Source organism: Hemitrygon akajei, chromosome 4 (genome assembly GCF_048418815.1).
Source record: "Hemitrygon akajei chromosome 4, sHemAka1.3, whole genome shotgun sequence".
Lineage (NCBI taxonomy): Eukaryota > Metazoa > Chordata > Chondrichthyes > Myliobatiformes > Dasyatidae > Hemitrygon > Hemitrygon akajei.
The window spans coordinates 1154537-1173218 of record NC_133127.1 but is presented as its reverse complement, the minus strand read 5'-3'; positions in this window follow the sequence as shown (position 1 = coordinate 1173218).

The following is an 18682-nucleotide window of genomic DNA, read 5'->3' as shown; positions in this document are numbered from 1 at the left end:
CAGCTGCCGCCAGTTCCTTACTTCCCTTCGGCTGCCGGTCCCTCCCTTCCCTTCGGCTGTTACCAGTCCCTCCCTTCCCTTCGGCTGTTGCCGGTCCCTCCTGTCCCTTCGGCTGCTGCTGGTCCCTCCCTTCCCTTCGGCTGCCGCCGGTCCCTCCCTTCCCTTCGGCTGCTGCCGGTCCCTCACTTCCCTTCGGCTGCCGGTCCCTCACTTCCCTTCGGCTGCCGGTCCCTCCCTTCCCTTCGGCTGCTGCCGGTCCCTCACTTCCCTTCAGCTGCTGCCGGTCCCTCACTTCCCTTCGGATGCCGGTCCCTCCCGTCCCTTCAGCTGCCGCCAGTTCCTTACTTCCCTTCGGCTGCTAGTTCCTCCCGTCCCTTCGGCTGTTACCAGTCCCTCCCTTCCCTTCGGCTGCTGCCGGTCCCTCACTTCCCTTCAGCTGCTGCCGGTCCCTCACTTCCCTTCGGATGCCGGTCCCTCCCGTCCCTTCAGCTGCCGCCAGTTCCTTACTTCCCTTCGGCTGCTAGTTCCTCCCGTCCCTTCGGCTGTTACCAGTCCCTCCCTTCCCTTCGGCTGTTACCAGTCCCTCCCTTCCCTTCGGCTGTTGCCGGTCCCTCCTGTCCCTTCGGCTGCTACCGGTCCCTCCCTTCCCTTCGGCTGCCGCCGGTCCCTCCCTTCCCTTCGGCTGCCGCCGGTCCCTCCCTTCCCTTCGGCTGTTGCCGGTCCCTCCCTTCCCTTCGGCTGCTGCCGGTCCCTCCCTTCCCTTCGGCTGTTGCCGGTCCCTCCCGTCCCTTCGGCTGCTGCCGGTCCCTCCCTTCCCTTCGGCTGCTGCCGGTCCCTCCCATCCCTTCGGCTGCTGCCGGTCCCTCACTTCCCTTCGGCTGCTGCCGGTCCCTCCCGTCCCTTCGGCTGCTGCCGGTCCCTCACTTCCCTTCGGCTGTTGCCGGTCCCTCACTTCCCTTCAGCTGTTGCCGGTCCCTCCTGTCTCTTTGTTGCTGCTGTCTACTCCTTCAATAAACGACCTTGCTTGATGCTATGTGTCCTTGTCCATTTGTGGGTGGAGCCTGTGGACTTCACCCTGGCAACAGGTTCAGGGTGCTGGCACAGAATGTGGAGAGGATAATGATGAGGTGGGGGGAGCAGAGATTGGGGGTGTGGAATGGGTAGCACTAGTAGTATGACAATGTGGGAGGGAGAGTAGGGGAACTCTGGAGGGTGGGAGGAGGGTGAATCTGGGATCAATGATGTTTGGGAATGGCATTTGCTCTTGGGAATCATTCCCAGGTGCTTGACGGAGATTATGGGACACAGCAGGGTGACAGAAGGCCAGGAGGAGCAGTGTCACTGGTGTGGACCAAGCAGGTATGGTCAAGGGAGGAGGAAGAGTGCTTGCAGAACTGCTTTGAGTCTGGGGACTGGACAATATTGACATGAATGAATATGCCGCAGTCATCACTGACTATCAAGAATTGTGTGGATGAGTGTGTGCCTTTGAGAACATACCAGACATACCCAAACCAAAGGCCGTGGATGAAACAGGAGCTTCCTGGTCTACTGAAGGCGAGATCTATGGCGCTCAAAACCGTTGATCTAGAATGGTGATCTAGGTTCAGTGGCTGGCTTGGCATTCAAGGTGACGTACTCAATTGGATTTGACACTGGCTTTGTGGGAGAAGCCAGAGAGTGTTAGTAGATGGTCACTTCTCTGCATGGAGGCCTGTGAATAGTGGAGTGACTTGTATCGGTGCTGGGTCCTTTGTTGCTATAATGAGGTTCACTGGATCGGCAGATTTGCAGCTGCCACCAAGTGTGGGGATGTAGGGGACAGTCAGGAAGACTTGCTTGCATGGATTGCAGTGGGATACGGAGCAGCTAGAAAAATAGGTTTAAAAATGGCGGATGGAATTTAATGCAGACAAGTGCAAAGTAGGTCTCACACAGTGAATACAGGGTACTGTGGAGTGTGGTAAAACAAAGGGAACTGGGATTATAGGCCCATAATTCATTGACAGCATCACAGACAGGATAGTAAAGAAAACTTTTGGCACATTGGCCTTCCTAGAATGTACTGAGTACAGGAGATGGGATGTTTAAGTTATTCAAGTCTATAAGACATAGGAGGAATAGAGAGCATGTCTGTAGGGTTAGTACTTTGCTCTGCATGTCAGATATGGGAATCCTGGGAATCTTCCAGTCTCCCAGATGAACACATCTGCGCCAGGTGCACCGAGATACAGCTCCTGAGAGACCATGTTAGAGATCTGGAGCTGCGGCTTGATGACCTACGGCTTATTAGGGAAAGTGAGCAGGAGATAGAGAGGAGCTACAGGGAGTTAGTCACCCTGAGGATGCAGGAGTTAGGTAAGTGGGTGATAGTCAGGGAAATGAGGGAAATAGCTCAGATAGAAGAGAGCACCTCTGTGGCCAACCCCTCCATATTCATGATCTCATTTTGGATACGGTTGAGGTGGGGTGACCTGACAAAGGACGACCATAGTGATCGGGTTTCTGGCACTGAGTCTGGTTTCATGGTGCAGAAGGGAGAGAAGAAGATGAGGAATGTGGTAGTCATAGGGGATTCCACAGTGAGGGGAATAGACAGGAGGTTCTGTCACCCTGACAGAGATACCCACATGGTGTGTTGCCTCCCAGGTGGCAGAGTTTGGGATGTCTCGGATTGGGTGCAGAGTATTCTGAAGGGAGAGAGTGACCAGCAAGAAGTCTTGGTACACATTGGTACCAATGACATAGATAGAAAAAGGGAGAAAGTCCTGATGAGAGAATTCAGTGAGTTGGGTAAGAAGCTGAAAAGCAGGACCTGTAGGGTAGTAATCTGAGGATTGCTGCTTGTGCTACATGCTAGCGAGCACAAGAACAGCATGATCAGGCATATTATTGTGTGGCTGACAGACTGGTGTGGGGGGCAGGGCTTCAGATTCCTGGATCATTGGGGCCTCTTGTGGGGGATGTACGACCTGTACAAAAAGGACGGGTTACACCTGAACCTAAAGGGGTCCAATAACCTAGCAAGCAGGTTTAATAGCACTGTTAGGGAGGGTTTAAACTAATTTGGCAGGGGAATGTGGGAAGTGGAATGATAGGGCTGAGGAAGGGAGAAAACAAATATATAAAAGATAGCATGCAACAGAGATGATAGAAAGGACAGACAGGAGATAAGACATAATCACAGCCAGTGGGATGAGTTACAGGGCAATAGAGGCGTGGTGCAGTTAAAACAGAAAGCAACAAATACTGGACTGAAAGTGTCATATTTGAATGCACACAGCATAAGAAATAAAATAGACAATCTTGAAATTCAGATACCAGATTGGCAAATATGACATTGTGGCCATTTCTGAAACTTGGCTCAAGGATGGCTGTCATTGGGAGCTGAACGACCAAGGATATAAGGTGTATCAGAAAGCTAGGTTAGTAGGCAGAGGGGGTGGTGTGGCTCTGTGTATCAGAAATAATATTAAATCATTAGAAAGGGATGACATAGGATTGGAAGGTTTGGGTCTATATGGGTTGAGTTAAGAAATGGCAAGGGTAAAACGACCCTAATGGCAGTTGAATACAAGCCTCCAAACCAGCCAGGATGTGGATTACAAATTACAGCAGGAGATAGAAAAGATGTGTCAGAAACGCAATGTCATGATAATCATTGGGGATTTTAACATGAAATTGGATTGGGAAAACCAGGCCTGTACTGGAACTCAAGGGAGAGAATTTGTAGAATGTCTAAGGGATGGTTTTTTAGAACAGCTTGTTGTTGAGCCCACTAGAGGATTGGCTATGCTGGATTGGGTGTTGTGCAATGATCTGGAAGTGATAAGAGAGGTTCAGGAACCCTTAGAGAACAGTGATCACAATATGATTGAGCTCATTTTGAAATTTGAGAAGGAGAAACTAAATTCCAATGTGTCAGTATTTCAGTGGAATAAAGGAAATTACAATGGCATGAGAGAGGAACTGGCCAAACCTGACTGGAAAGAGACACCAGCAGGAAGGACAGCAGAGCAGCAATGGCTGGAGTTTTTGCGAAAAATGAGGGAAGTGGAAGGCGGATATACTCCAAATAAGAAGAAATTTTTGAATGGAAGAAGGACACTGCCATGGCTGACAAGTGAAGTCAGAGCCAAAGTAAAAGCAAAAGAGAGGGCATACAAGGAAGTCAAAGCTAGTGGGGAGATAGAGGATTGGGAAGCTTTTAAAGGGAAACCAAGAAGGTCATTCAGCAGGAAAAGATGTATTATGAAAGGAAGCTGGCGACTAATATCAAAGAAGATACTAAAAGCTTTTTAAAGTATATCAAGGGTAAAAGAGAGCTGAAGGTAGAAAATGACGCTGGAGATATTGTAATGAGAGACGCAGAGATGACAGAGGAATTGAGCGTGCATTTTGCCTCAGTCTCATGGACATTCAAGAGTGTCAGGAAAGTGGGGTTTGTGCAGTGAAAATTACGGCTGAGAAGGTGCTCAGGAAGCTTAATGGTCTGAGGGTGGATAAATCTCCTGGACCTGATAGAGTGCACCCTTGGGTTCTGAAGGAAGTAGCTGGAGAGATTGCAGCTGCATTAATGATCATCTTTCAAGAATTGATAGATTCTGGCATTGTACTGCACGACTGAAAAATTGCAAATGTTACTACTCTATTTAAGAAGGGTGAGAGGCAGCAGAAAGGAAACTATAGACCTGTTAGCCTGACATCAGTGGTTGGGAAGTTGTTCAAATCGATTATTAGGGATGAGATTATAGAATACCTGGAGGCACATGACAAGATAGGCCAAAGCCAGCATGGTTTCCTGAAAGGAAAATCCTGCCTGACAAACCTACTGCAATTCTTTGAGGAAATTACAAGCAGGGTAGACAAAGGAGATACAGCAGATGTGGTGTACTTGGATTTTCAGAAGGCCTCTGACAAGGTGCCACACATGAGGCTACTTTGCAAGATAAGAGCCCGTGGAATTACAGGGAAGTTACTCGCATGGGTGGAGCATTGGCTGATTGGCAGAAAACACAGAGTGGGAATAAAGGAGTCCTATTCTAGCTGGCTGCCAGTTACCAGTGGATTTCCACAGTGGTCAGTGTAGGGACCGCTGCTTTTTACGATGTATGTCAATGACTTGGACAATGGAATTAATGGATTTGTGGCTAAACTTGCCGATGATACAAAGATAGGTGGAGGTGCAGGTAGTGTTGAGGAAACAGAGAGCCTGCAGAAAGACTTAGGTAGTTTAGGGGAATGGGCAAAGAAGTGGCAAATGAAATACAATGTTGGAAAGTGTATGGTCATGCACTTTGGTGGGAGAAATAAACGGGCAGACTATTATTTTGATGGGGAGATGCAGAGGGACTTGGGAGTCCTTGTGCAGGACACCCTAAAGGTTAACCTAGAGGTTGAGTCAGTGGTGAAGAAGGCAAATGCAATGTTGGCATTCATTTCTAGAGGTATAGGATATAAGAGCAGGGATGTGATATTGAGGCTCTATCAGGCATTTGTGAGACCACACTTAGAGTACTGTCGGCAGTTTTCGGCCTTATTTTAGAAAGGCTATACTGACAATAGAGACAGTTCAGAGAAGATTCACAAGAATTATTCCAGGAGTGAAAGGTTTACTGTACGAGGCACGTCTGGCAGCTCTTGGGCTGTATTCCCTGGAGTTCAGGAAAATGAGGGGGGATCTCATAGAAACATTCTGAATGTTAAAAGGACTGAACAGATTAGATATGGCAAAGTTATTTCCCATGGTAGGGGTGTCTAGGACAAGAGGGCACAACTTCAGGATTTAAGGATGTCCATTTAGAACAGAGATGCAGATAAATTACTTTAGTCAGAGGGTGGTAAATCTGTGGAATTTGTTGCCACAGGTGGCTATGGAAGCCAGGTCAGTGGGTGCAATTAAGGCTGAGATAGATAGGTTCTTGATTAGCCAGGGCATGAAAGGGTATGGTGAGAAGGCAGGGGAGTGGAGATGACTGGAAGAATTGGATCAGCCCATGATTGAATGGCAGTGCAGAATTGATGGGCCAAATGGCCTACTTCTGATCCTGAATCTTATGGTGTTATAGGAGCAGAATTAGGCCTTTTGGCCTATCGAGTCTGCTCCGCCCTTCATTCATGGCTGAACCTTTTCTCCTTCTCCTCAGTCCCACCTCCTGGCCTCCTCCCTATAACCTTTGATGCCGTGTCCCATCAAGAACCTATCAAGCTCTGCCTTAAAAACACCAATGACCTGACCTCCACAGCTGTCTATGGTAATAAATTCCACAAATTCACCAACCTCTGGCTAAAGAATGTTCTCCACATCTCTGTTTTAAATGGACGCCCATCTACCCTGAGGCTGTGCCCTCTTGTCCTGGACTACCACACCATGGGGAACATCCTTTCCACATCTACCCTGTCAAGGCCTTTCGACATTTGAAAGGTTTCAATGAGATTCCCCCCACCCCCATTCTTCTAAATTCCAGTGAGTACAGACCCAGAGCTATCAAACATTCAGCTCCTGACCTCATCACCTCCTTGGTTCAAAAATGGACCAAAGAGTTAAATACAGAGGTGGGAGTGATAGCCCTTAACATCAAGGCAGCATTTGACTGAGTATGGCATCAAGGTGCCCCAGCTAAAAAGGAGTCAATGGGAATTAGGAGGAAAACCCTCTGCTGGCTGGAATCATACCTGACACAAAGGAAGATGGTTGGAGGTCAATCATCTCATCCTCAGGACATCATTGCAGGAGTTTCTTAGGGAAGTGTCATAGGACTAATCATCTTCAGCTGCTTCCTTCCATCAGAAAGTCAGAAGTGGGGATGTTTGCAGATGACTGCACAATATTCTACACCTTTCATGGCTCCTCAGATAGTGAAGCAGTTCATGCCTAAATGCAGCAGGACCTGAACAATATCTGGGCTTGGGCTGACAAGTGGCCAGTAACATTCGAGCCACACAAGTGCCAGGCAATGACAAGAGAGAGGCTCTAACCATCATCCCTTGACATTCAGTGAAATCACCATCACTGAATCCCCTACTATCAACATCCTGGGGGTTACCATTGGCAGGAAACTGAACTGGTCTAGCCATATAAACACAGTGGCTGCCAGAGCAGGTCAAAGGCTAGGAACTCAGCTTCTGACTTCCCAAAGCCTGTCCACAATCTACAAGGTTCAGGTCAGGAATACTCACCACCTACCTGGATGAGTACAGCTCCAACAACAGTCAAGAAGCTCGACATCATCCAGTACAAGACAGCCCATTTGATTGGTACCCCTTCCCAAAGCATCCAATCCCTCCACCATCGATGAACAGTTGGAGCAGTGTTTACTATCTACAAGATGCACTTCAACAACACACCAAAGTTCCTAAGGCAGCACCTTCCAGACCCACGACCACTACCATCTAGAAGGACAAGAACAGCAGATAGCTGGGAACACCACCACTTGGAAATCCCCTTCCAAGTCACTCACCATCCTGACTTGGAAACATATCACTGTTCCTTCATTGATGCTGGATCAAAATCATGGAATTCCCTCCTTAACAGCACTGTGGATGTACCTACACCTTAGAGACTGCAGCAGATCAAGATGGCAGCTCATCATCATCTTCTCAAGGCAAACGAGGAATGGGCAATAAATGCTGGCTTACCTGGCAACACCCACATCCTGTAAACGAATTTAAAAAGTCCTCATATGATAACCCTTTCATTCCCAGAATCACCCTTGTGCACCTCGGCTGTACTCTCTCCAATGTCAGCATATCTTTCCTTAGATGAGGAGCGTAAAGCTGTTCACAGTACTCAAAGTGAGGCTTCACCAGAACTTTATAAAGCACTGCATTCCTGCTCTTGTATTCTGGTCCTCTTGAGATGAATGCTAACATTGCATTTGCCTTCCTCACACTGACTCAACCTGCAAGGTAACCTCTAGGGTGTACTGCATAAGGACTCACAAGTCCCTTTGCATCTCAGATTTTTGCATTTTCTCCCCATTTAGAAAATGGTCTGCACAATTATTTCTATTATCAAAGTGCACAATCATTCATTTTCCAACATTGTATTTCATTTGCCACATTCTTGCTCATTCTCCTAATCGGTCTAAATCTTTTTGCAGCCTACCTGTTTCTTCAACACTACCTGCCCCTCCACCAATCTTCGTATCATCTGCAAACTTGGCAACAAAGCCATCTATTCCATCATCTAAATCATTCATACACAGCATAAAAAGAAGCAGTCCCAACACCAACCCCTACGGAATACCACTAGTAACTGGCAGCCAACCAGAAAAGGATCTTTTTATTCCCACTTGCTGCCTCCTACCTGTTGGCCAGAAGAAACTTCAGTCTGATCAAGGACAAGGAAGCAGACAAGCCACCCCGCCCCCATTTTGTGGACTCCGTGCAGAGCCTTTCTTGCTCTTGGATAACCTAATCAGAGCAACTGAATGTGGACACAGAAAGCTTCAGGTAATGATCTGCTAAACCTGAGACCACTCTCAAACAAATAGCCGTTAGTTATGTAAAGGGAATGGACTCTGAACTGATCCTTGCGCTGGGACAGTCTTATCAGAGCAATAAACCTGAGACCATTCTCAGAGGAGTAGGTACTTGTTATGTAAAATGCCAGACCTGCAATCGGTAATCTCATTAGACTCTGTCTGGGTTGCCTAATTTAACTGGTTTGAACCAGTCAGAGTGTAAACACACAAATACACAAGGCTGGGGTGGACAGAACCATGAAACAATGTTGGCTGTAGCCCTCTACAATGACCAGTAAGAGAGTGACCCAGGTAGGTCAGGTGACCTTGAGCCAATGGGATGGAGATCCAATGGTTCAATTGATGAGGAACCGTATAAGACTCAGGAGCTCCAAATACACAGGGTTGATAACTCTCCAGCAGCTGGAGACCAACCATTGCGGATAAGGAGGACCCAACGGACACGTGGAGATCAGGACCACGAGGAACCCGGCCAGGGTAGACTCCTTTCCCTGGTAATACCTTTTCTCTTCATTGCCTGTTCATGGACTGTCAGAGAATTCTAGTAGGGAGTACACAGGTAGATAAGAGTGTGAACCCACCTGATTTTTAAGTTGAAATAATAAAAGTTACTTGTCAGTAACTACAGATTCTCTGTGCCTCACTGATCATTATTACAAGGGGTGATTCTTGTAACATACCGATCAGCCAATGCTCTAACCATGCCAGTAAATTTCCTGTAATACCATGGGCTCTTATCTTGATAAGCAGCCTCATGTGAGGCTCTTTGTCAAAGGCCTTCTGAAAGTCCAAATATACAACATCCATGGCCTCCCCTTTATCTATCCTGCTTGTAATCTCCTCAAAGAATTCCAACAGGTCCATCAGGCAGAATTTTTCCTTAAGGAAACCATGCTGGCTTTGTACTATCTTGTCCTGTGTCACCAAATAATCCATAACCTCATCCTTAAGAATTGACTCCAACATCTTCCCAACTGCTGAGGTCAGGTTAACTGGTCTGTAATTTCCTTTCTGCTGCCTTCCTCTTTTGTTAAAGAGTGGAGTGTCATTTGCAATTTTCCAATCCAGAGTCAATTTCCATTGGCCAGAGTCCAATGATTTTTAAAAGATCATTACTAATGCTTCCACAATCTCTATCACTACCTTTTCAGAACCCTAGGGTGCAGTTTATCTGGTCTGGGTAACCTATGTGTGCTTGGGTATTTCAACTTCGAGCACCTTCTCCCTTGTAATAGTAACTGCATTCACATCTCTTCCCTTGCACCCTTCAACATCAGGCACACTGCTAGTGTCATCCACAGTGAAGACTCATTTACATATCCTTGTCCCCCATTATTATTTCTCCTGCCTCATTTTCTCGTGGTCCTATATTCACTCTCACTTCTCTTTTACATACTTAAAAAAAGCTTTTACTATCCACTCTGATATTATATGCTAGCTTGCTTCCAGATTTCAACTCCCCCTCCCACTTATTATTTTAGTTGCTCTTTATAGGGTTTTCAAAGCTGCCCAATGCTCTGTCTCCCCGCTGAGTTTTGCCATGTTGTCTGCCCTCTTTTGCTCTTACATTAGCCTTGACTTCCCTTGTCAACCATGGTTGTACTATTTTGCCATTTGAGTATTCAGTTTTGAAATATATCTGTTCTGGACCTTCCTCATTTTTCCCAGAAATGCACACCATTGCTGTTCCACTGTCATCCCTGCCAGCATCTCCTTCCAATTTACTTTGGCCAACTCCTCTCTCATAGCACTAATTTCCTTTACACTGAAATGCTGCTACATCAGACTTTACTTTCCCCTTATCAAATTTCAAGTTGAACTCAATTATATAGTGATCACTGCCTCCCGGTGGTTCATTTACCTAAAGCTCTCTCATCACCTTCAGTTCATTATGAAACACCCTGGTTTCCTCAGCTGCATAAGTCTAGGGAAGACAACCTCTAGCCCCGCTAAACATGTGAGATTGAGGTGCGATTCCATTGTAAAACCCCTGCTTGTGTGGATGCTGTGTAATTCGCTACCCTGTTACAAATTAGTGCCACTCAATAACACACAGACACTGCATATGATTAAAAGATTTATCTTTATAATTCTTATCTTGACTAAAGGGTTATTAAAGAAAAGAACAAAAGAGAGAAAAGGGCTCATTTGAACGAAACGGTCCAATGTGCACAGATTGGAGCTCACAGCTTCACCAAGCCACCGACCCTCAATTGATCTCACTCCAGGTTTTGTCGAATCACAGTCCCGCTCCAGGTCAAATCATATGACCTCTTCTCTCTGGCATCTTCCCTCTTCATCTCCTCTCAAACAAAAGCCCCAAGCCCAACCTTAGTGTCCTTCACCAGAGAAACCTCCCCTTAAATCCAACCATCCTAATTGGATGGCACCCATTTCTCCATATCTCTTACCTTCAACAATAACCCAAACATAAGCTGAAAACAGACATCTCCCACAGAAATGCCAAATGAATTACATACAGCACAAAATGAAATACTTACAGCATAACAGAGTTCTGAGAGTTGAGTAATATGAATAACTAATGTGGCATTCTTATCTGGCTTGTCTAAAACATGTTTTGCAAGCAAAGTGCAGTGATACTCAATCTTGCACATTTTGATACTTATTTCAAGTCTTGTAGTACTAAGTCCTGTGCCCAAAGATGTCCAAGAGATTGTTTATGTGGAGACTACTGGATTACTGGAGACTCAGATAACAGCACATGGTTTCCCTCTATTTTGTTTTCTCAGAATCTCTATACATAACTAAATTGCTAGGGTAGGGTTTTTCATTCCTTAGAACGGCATCTGTTGGGCCAACTGTACTCTTCTCCATTGAAGCTGACTGTTCTGCCGAGTTCTTCCAACATTTTGGGTATTGCTTGGATTTCCAGCATCTACAGATTTTCTCTTGTTTAAAAAAAATGGATAGGTATATGGACAGGAAAGGAATGGAGGGTTATGGGTTGAGCGCAGGTAGGTGGGACTAGGTGAGAGTAAACATTCTGCACGGACTAGAAGGGCCGAGATAGCCTGTTTCCATGCTGTAATTGTTATATGGTTATATAACAGTAAGAATATGAAACAGGGCATTACAGTTACACAACACCCAGTGCAGTATAGCTGAGCCCCTAGTCGTCTCACTGTGTTTGCACATAGCCCAAGTGTGGAGTGAGGGACACTGAAGCTGGTCACTAGTAGTCTTTAATACAAACAGAAAACAATAAATTCTAGGCCAAACAGGGCCATTAACTAAAACTCTCAAATGGAAAATGAAGCCAACACTGCGGCTGGAAGGAGTAACTAAATATAATACAAATACCGTTAGTCTTCAGAGTCAGTTGACTCGACAGTCCAATTTCTCAGGCAAGGCTGAATGCAAGCAGGCAGGGAAACATTGCTGTGCATTGCTCACGTTTTGACAAGCACTATGACCAAAAGAATGTGAAAATGAATGAATGGATGAGGAGATGGTGCAGGGGGCAGAGTTTCAAGTTCTTGGATCATTGGAACCTTTTCTGGGGAAGAGCTGACCTGTACAAGTGGTAGGAGAGGGCAACCAATATCCTGGCTGGGAGAATTGCTAACGCTATTGCGAAGGGTTTGAATTAGATTTGCAGGGGGATGGGAACCGAAGTGAAGAGGCAGAGGATGGGAAGTTTTCATACATAGCTTGTAGGGAGTTTATGAAGAAGGATCGTAGGTAGATGATAGAGCAAAGATGCACCCAGCCAGATGGTATAAGATGTGTCTATTTTAATGCATGGAGTATCATGAGCAAGGCAGATGAACAGAGTATGGGTCAATAAGTGGAACTATGATGCTGTGGCCATTACAGAAACTTGGATGTCTCAGGGGCAGGAATGTCTGCTGAGTCTGCTAGGCCCTAGATGTTACAAAAAGGACAGGGAGGCAAGCAAAAGAGGTGGGGGAGTGGCACTACTAATCGGGGATGGTATCATGGCTGCAGAAAAGGAGAAAGTTTTGGAGGGATTGGCTACTGAGTAATTGTGGGTGGAAGTCAGAAACAGGAAGGGGGCAATAACTCTACTTGGTGTTTTTTATAGACCACTCCCAATAGTAACACGGATATCGAGGAGCAGATAGGGATGCATATTCTGGAATGGTGCTATAATAATGGGATTGTTGTGATGGGTGATTTTAACTTTTCTAATATTGACTGACATCTCCTCAGAGCAAGGGATTTAGATGGGGTGGAGTTTGTTAGGTGTGTTCAGGAAGGTTTCCTGAGACAATATGTAGATAAGCCTACAAGAGGACAGGCTGTACTTGATCTGGTATTGGGAAATGAACCTGGTCAGGTGTCAGATCTCTCGGTGGGAGAGCATTTTGGAGGTAACGATCACAACTCTTTCTCCTTCACCATACTGCTGGAGAGGGATAGGAGCAGACAATTTGGGAAATCATTTGATTGGGTTAGGGGGAATATGCTACTAGGCAGGAATAGGAGCATAAATTGGGAGCAGATGTTCTCATGGAAATGCTCAGCAGAAATGTGGCAAATGATCTGGGAACATGGCGTTCTACATGTTCCATTGAGGCAGGGAAGGATGGTAGAGTAAAATAACCATGGTTCAAAAAGGAAGTAGAAAATGTAGTTAAGAAGAAAAGCTTCGGTGGCCTCCATCGGTCGTGGTTGACCATGGGTACTGGGCCTCTGGTAGTCACTGGGAGTGGCTTCTCCAGGGCGCAAGCCAGGGCAGAGTTGATAAGGAGATCTGTCTGTTGCCCATGCAGTGGGACCCCCCACAGGTCCAAAGGAATGACGAAAGTCGATACAATTTGGTGCCAGCAGCATCGCAGGAGTTGCCGTGCCGTTGCTGGGTACAGCAGTCAGCCGCCTTCGGAACTCCGACTCCGGATTCCTCCTCGGGGTTTACTCCCAAAGCCTTTCCCGTGAGCGGATACAGCCACAAGGCAGCGGAGGTTTGAAATCGGAGTTTTCCCTCTACTAGATGAGCTACCATCCGTGGTTAACAAACCCCATCTGCCCAGAGCAACTGGTTTTAAGGCGACAGTGGTCCATCTTTGCCCGTTCTCCTGTCGGTGAGAACAGCTCCGCCGGGCATAAGAACTATGCCACACATGAAGGCTAGGAGTTGGACTTGGACTTGGTTGTCAGAGACTGTTTGAGACGCAAGCCATGAAGAGCATTTGTTTAGCAGTGGGAGCCCGTCCCCACTACCACTCTTCGGCTATGACTACCCTTGGAGCCAAGCTTTAAGAAAAGCTTAAAGGTCCAAGAAACTAGGCACTGTTAGAACTCTAGAAAATTACAAGGGTGCCAAGCAGGAGCTCAGTAATGAAATTAGGAGAGCTAGAAAGGAACGTTATTATGGCATTACTGGTCAGGGATACTATTACAGCTGCAGAAAGGGTGGGTAATGTAGCAGGATCCTCTTTTGAGTCAGTATGGATGGAAGTCAGGAACAGGAAGGAAGCAGTTACTCTACTGGGGTATTCTATAGGCCCCCTGGTAGCAGCAGAGATACTGTTGAGCAGATTGGGAGGCAGATTTTGGAAAGGTGCAAAAATAACAGGGTTGTTATCATGGGTGACTTTAACTTCCCTAATATTGATTGGCACTTGATTAGTTCCAAGGGTTTAGATGGGGCAGAGTTTGTTAAGTGTGTCCAGGATGGATTCCTGTCACAGTATGTTGACAGGCCAACTAGGGGGAATGCCATATTAGATCTAGTATTAGGTAACGAACCAGGTCAGGTCACAGATCTGTCAGTGGGTGAGCATCTGGGGGACAATGATCACTGCTCCCTGACCTTTAGCATTATCATGGAAAAGGATAGAATCAGAGAGGACAGGAAAATTTTTAATTGAGGAAGGGCAAATTATGAGGCTATAAGGCTAGGACTTGTGGGTGTGAATTGGGATGATGTTTTTGCAGGGAAATGTACTATGGACATGTGGTCGATGTTTAAGGATCTCTTGCAGGATGTTAGGGATAAATGTGTCCCGGTGAGGAAGATAAAGAATGGTAGGGTGAAGGAACCATGGGTGACAGTGAAGTGGAAAATCTAGTCAGGTGGAAGAAGGCAGCATACATGAGGTTTAAGAAGCAAGGATCAGATGGATCTATTGAGGAATATAGGATAGCAAGAAAGGAGCTTAAGAAGGAGCTGAGAAGAGCAAGAAGGGGGCATGAGAAGGCCTTGGCAAGTAGGGTAAAGGCAAACCCCAAGGCATTCTTCAATTATGTGAAGAACAAAAGGATGACAGGAGTGAAGGTAGGACTGATTAGAGATAAAAGTGGGAAGATGTGCCTGGAGGCTGTGGAAGTGAGCGAGGTCCTCAATGAATACTTCTCTTCGGTATTCACCACTGAGAGGGAACTTGATGACGATGAGGACAATATGAGTGAGGTTGATGTTCTGGAGCATGTTGATATTAAGGGAGAGGAGGTGTTGGAGTTCTTAAAATACATTAGGACGGATAAGTCTCCAGGGCTTGATGGAATATTCCCCAGGCTGCTCAACGAGGCAAGGGAAGAGATTGCTGACTCCCTGGCTAGGATCTTTATGTCCTCGTTGTCCACGGGAATGGTACCAGAGGATTGGAGGGAGGCGAATGTTGTCCCCTTTTTCAAAAAAGGTAGTAGGGATAGTCCAGGTAATTATAGACCAGTGAGCCTTGCATCTGGTGTGGGAAAGCTGTTGGAAAAGATTCTTAGAGATAGGATCTATGGGCATTTAGAGAATCATGGTCTGATCAGGGACAGTCAGCATGGCTTTGTGAAGGGCAGATCATGTCTAACAAGTCTGATAGAGTTCTTTGAGGAGGTGACCAGGCATATCGATGAGGGTAGTGCAGTGGATGTGATCTACATGGATTTTAGTAAGGCATTTGACAAGGTTCCACACGGTAGGCTTATTCAGAAAGTCAGAAGGCATGGGATCCAGGGAAGTTTGGTCAGGTGGATTCAGAATTGGCTTGCCTGCAGAAGGCAGAGGGTCGTGGTGGAGGGAGTACATTCAGATTGGAGGGTTGTAACTAGTGGTGTCCCTCAAGGATCTGTTCTGGGACCTCTACTTTTCGTGATTTTTATTAACGACCTGGATGTGGGGGTAGAAGGGTGGGTTGGCAAGTTTGCAGACGACACAAAGGTTGGTGGTGTTGTAGATAGTGTAGAGGATTGTTGAAGATTGCAGAGAGACATTGATAGGATGCAGAAGTGGGCTGAGAAGTGGCAGATGGAGTTCAACCCAGAGAAGTGTGAGGTGGTACACTTTGGAAGGACAAACTCCAAGGCAGAGTACAAAGTAAATGGCAGGATACTTGGGAGTGTGGAGGAGCAGAGGGATCTGGGGGTACATGTCCACAGATCCCTGAAAGTTGCCTCACAGGTAGATAGGGTAGTTAAGAAAGCTTATGGGGTGTTAGCTTTTATAAGTCGAGGGATAGAGTTTAAGAGATGCGATGTAATGATGCAGCTCTATAAAACTCTGGTTAGGCCACACTTGGAGTACTGTGTCCAGTTCTGGTCGCCTCAGTATAGGAAGGATGTGGAAGCATTGGAAAGGGTACAGAGGAGATTTACCAGGATGCTGCCTGGTTTAGAGAGTATGCATTATGATCAGAGATTAAGAGAGCTAGGGCTTTACTCTTTGGAGAGAAGGAGGATGAGAGGAGACATGATAGAGGTGTACAAGATATTAAGAGGAAAAGACAGAGTGGACAGCTAGCGCCTCTTCCCCGGGGCACCACAGCTCAGTACAAGAGGACATGGCTTTAAGATAAGGGGAGGTAAGTTCAAGGGGGATATTAGAGGAAGGTTTTTCACTCAGAGAGTGGTTGGTGTATGGAATGCACTGCCTGAGTCAGTGGTGGAGGCAGATACACTAGTGAAGTTTAAGAGACTACTAGACAGGTATATGGAGGAATTTAAGTTGGGGGGTTATATGGGAGGCAGGGTTTGATAGTCGGCACAACATTGTGGGCTGAAGGGCCTGTAATGTGCTGTACTATTCCATGTTCTATGTTCTAGAAAGGGCCATGAAAAGGCCTTGGTGAGCAGGAGTGAGAGTGGAAACATTTGCCAGCATCGCCTTCCAACTGTAATTTCCCTTACTCCACTGAAATACTTCTACATCAGACTTTACTTTCTCCCTGTCAAATTTCAAATTGAACTCAATCATCTTGTAATCACTGCCTTCAAAGGGTTATTTTACCTTAAGCTCCCAAATCACCCAGTTCATTACATAACAATCCAATATAGCTGATCCCCTAGTAGGCTCAATGACCATATAACCATATAACAATTACAGCACGGAAACAGGCCATCTCAGCCCTTCTATTCCGTGCTGAACGCTTACTCTCACCTAGTCCCACTGACCCGCCCTCAGCCCATAACCCTCCATTCCTTTCCTGTCCATATACCTATCCAATTTTACTTTAAATGACAATACCGAACCTGCCTCTACCACTTCTACTGGAAGCTCGTTCCACACAGCTACCACTCTCTGAGTAAAGAAATTCCGCCTTGTTTTACCCTTAAACTTTTGCTGCCTAACTCTCAACTCATGTCCTCTTGTTTGAATCTCCCCTACTCTCAATGGAAAAAGCCTGTCCATGTCAACTCTATCTATCCCCCTCATAATTTTAAATACCTCTATTAAGTCCCCCCCTCAACCTTCTATGCTCCAAAGAATAAAGACCTAACTTGTTCAATCTTTCCCTGTAATTTAGGTGCTGAAACCCAGGTAGCATTCTAGTAAATCTTCTCTGTACTCTCTCTTTTTTGTTGATATCTTTCCTATAATTCGGTGACCAGAACTGTACACAATACTCCAAATTCAAACTTCTCTAAAAAGCCATCTTGTAGGTGTTCAACAAACTCGCTCTCTTGGGATCCATTTCCAACTTAATTTTCCCAATTGACCTGTATTTTGAAATCTCCCATGAGTATCATAACATTGCCCTTTTGACATACCTTTTCTATTTCCTCTTGTAATCTGTGGTCCACATCTCAGCTACTGTTGGGAGGCCTGTATATAACTGCTATCAACGTCCTTTTACCCTTGCAGTTTCTTAACTCAACTCACAAGGATTCAACATCTTCCAATCCTATGTCCCGTCTTTCTACTGATTTGATGTCTTTCTCTACCAGCAGAGACACACCACCCCCTCTGCCTACCTTCCTATCCCTCTGATACAATGTGTAACCATGGACATTCAGCTCCCAAATACAACTGTCCTTCAGCCACGATTCAGTGATGGCTACAACATCATACCTGGCAATCTGTAAAAGTGCAACAAGATCAACCACCTTATTTCTTATACTCCAAGCATTGAGATATAACACTTTGATACTGTATTTGCTACCCTTTTTGATTTTAAAATATTGAGAGGCATTGATTGTGTGGACAGCCAGAAGGTCTTTTCTTCAGGGCTTAAATGGCTAGCATGAGGAGGCATAGTTTTAAGGTGCTTGGAAATAGGTAGTGTGGGGATGTCAGAGGCAAGTTTTTCCACACAGAGACTGGTGAGCGTATGGATTGCACTGCCAATGATGCCGGTTGAGCCGGATACAAAAGGGTCTTTTAAGAGACTTAGATATGCGGAGCTTAAAAAAAATAAAGGGCTATGCGGAATTGAAATTCTGGGCTGCTCCTAGAGTAGGTTACATGGTTGGCACTACATTGTGGGCCGAAGGGCCTGTAATGTGCTGTAGATTCTCTATGTTCTATGTGGCACTGCACCGTTTAGACCAGGGAACCATCTACTGAGCAGGGAGGAGGGGTGGTGGGGTGACTGGAGCCAGGGGAGTGGTAGTACCCTCAGCCTTTCCCACTACAAACAGTCCTACGTAGCGCGGTGCATATTTACGTCTCTTAACTTTCAGAGGAAGTCAACCAGACCTTCTTTCTTGGCTTGAATTGCCTTGATGGAGCCAACCAGCCTGCTGGACATGTTGTTTCTAGGATTGCAGCAGAGAAGCCCTGGCTCGTCTCCAGGTGCGCTTACAGCACTGGATCAGCTGTTCAGAAGCATAAACTCCTACATCAATCTCCTGATCAGGGAAAGGTGGGGGCTGAAATACCTTCGACATTCAAAGGGAGACATACCCGTGGAGGATGACGAGGTTATTGTGGGCGATCTCTGCCCAGTCCAATTGGGAGCTCCAGGACATGGGGTTGGAAGAATCAAGGCAGCGCAGGGTTG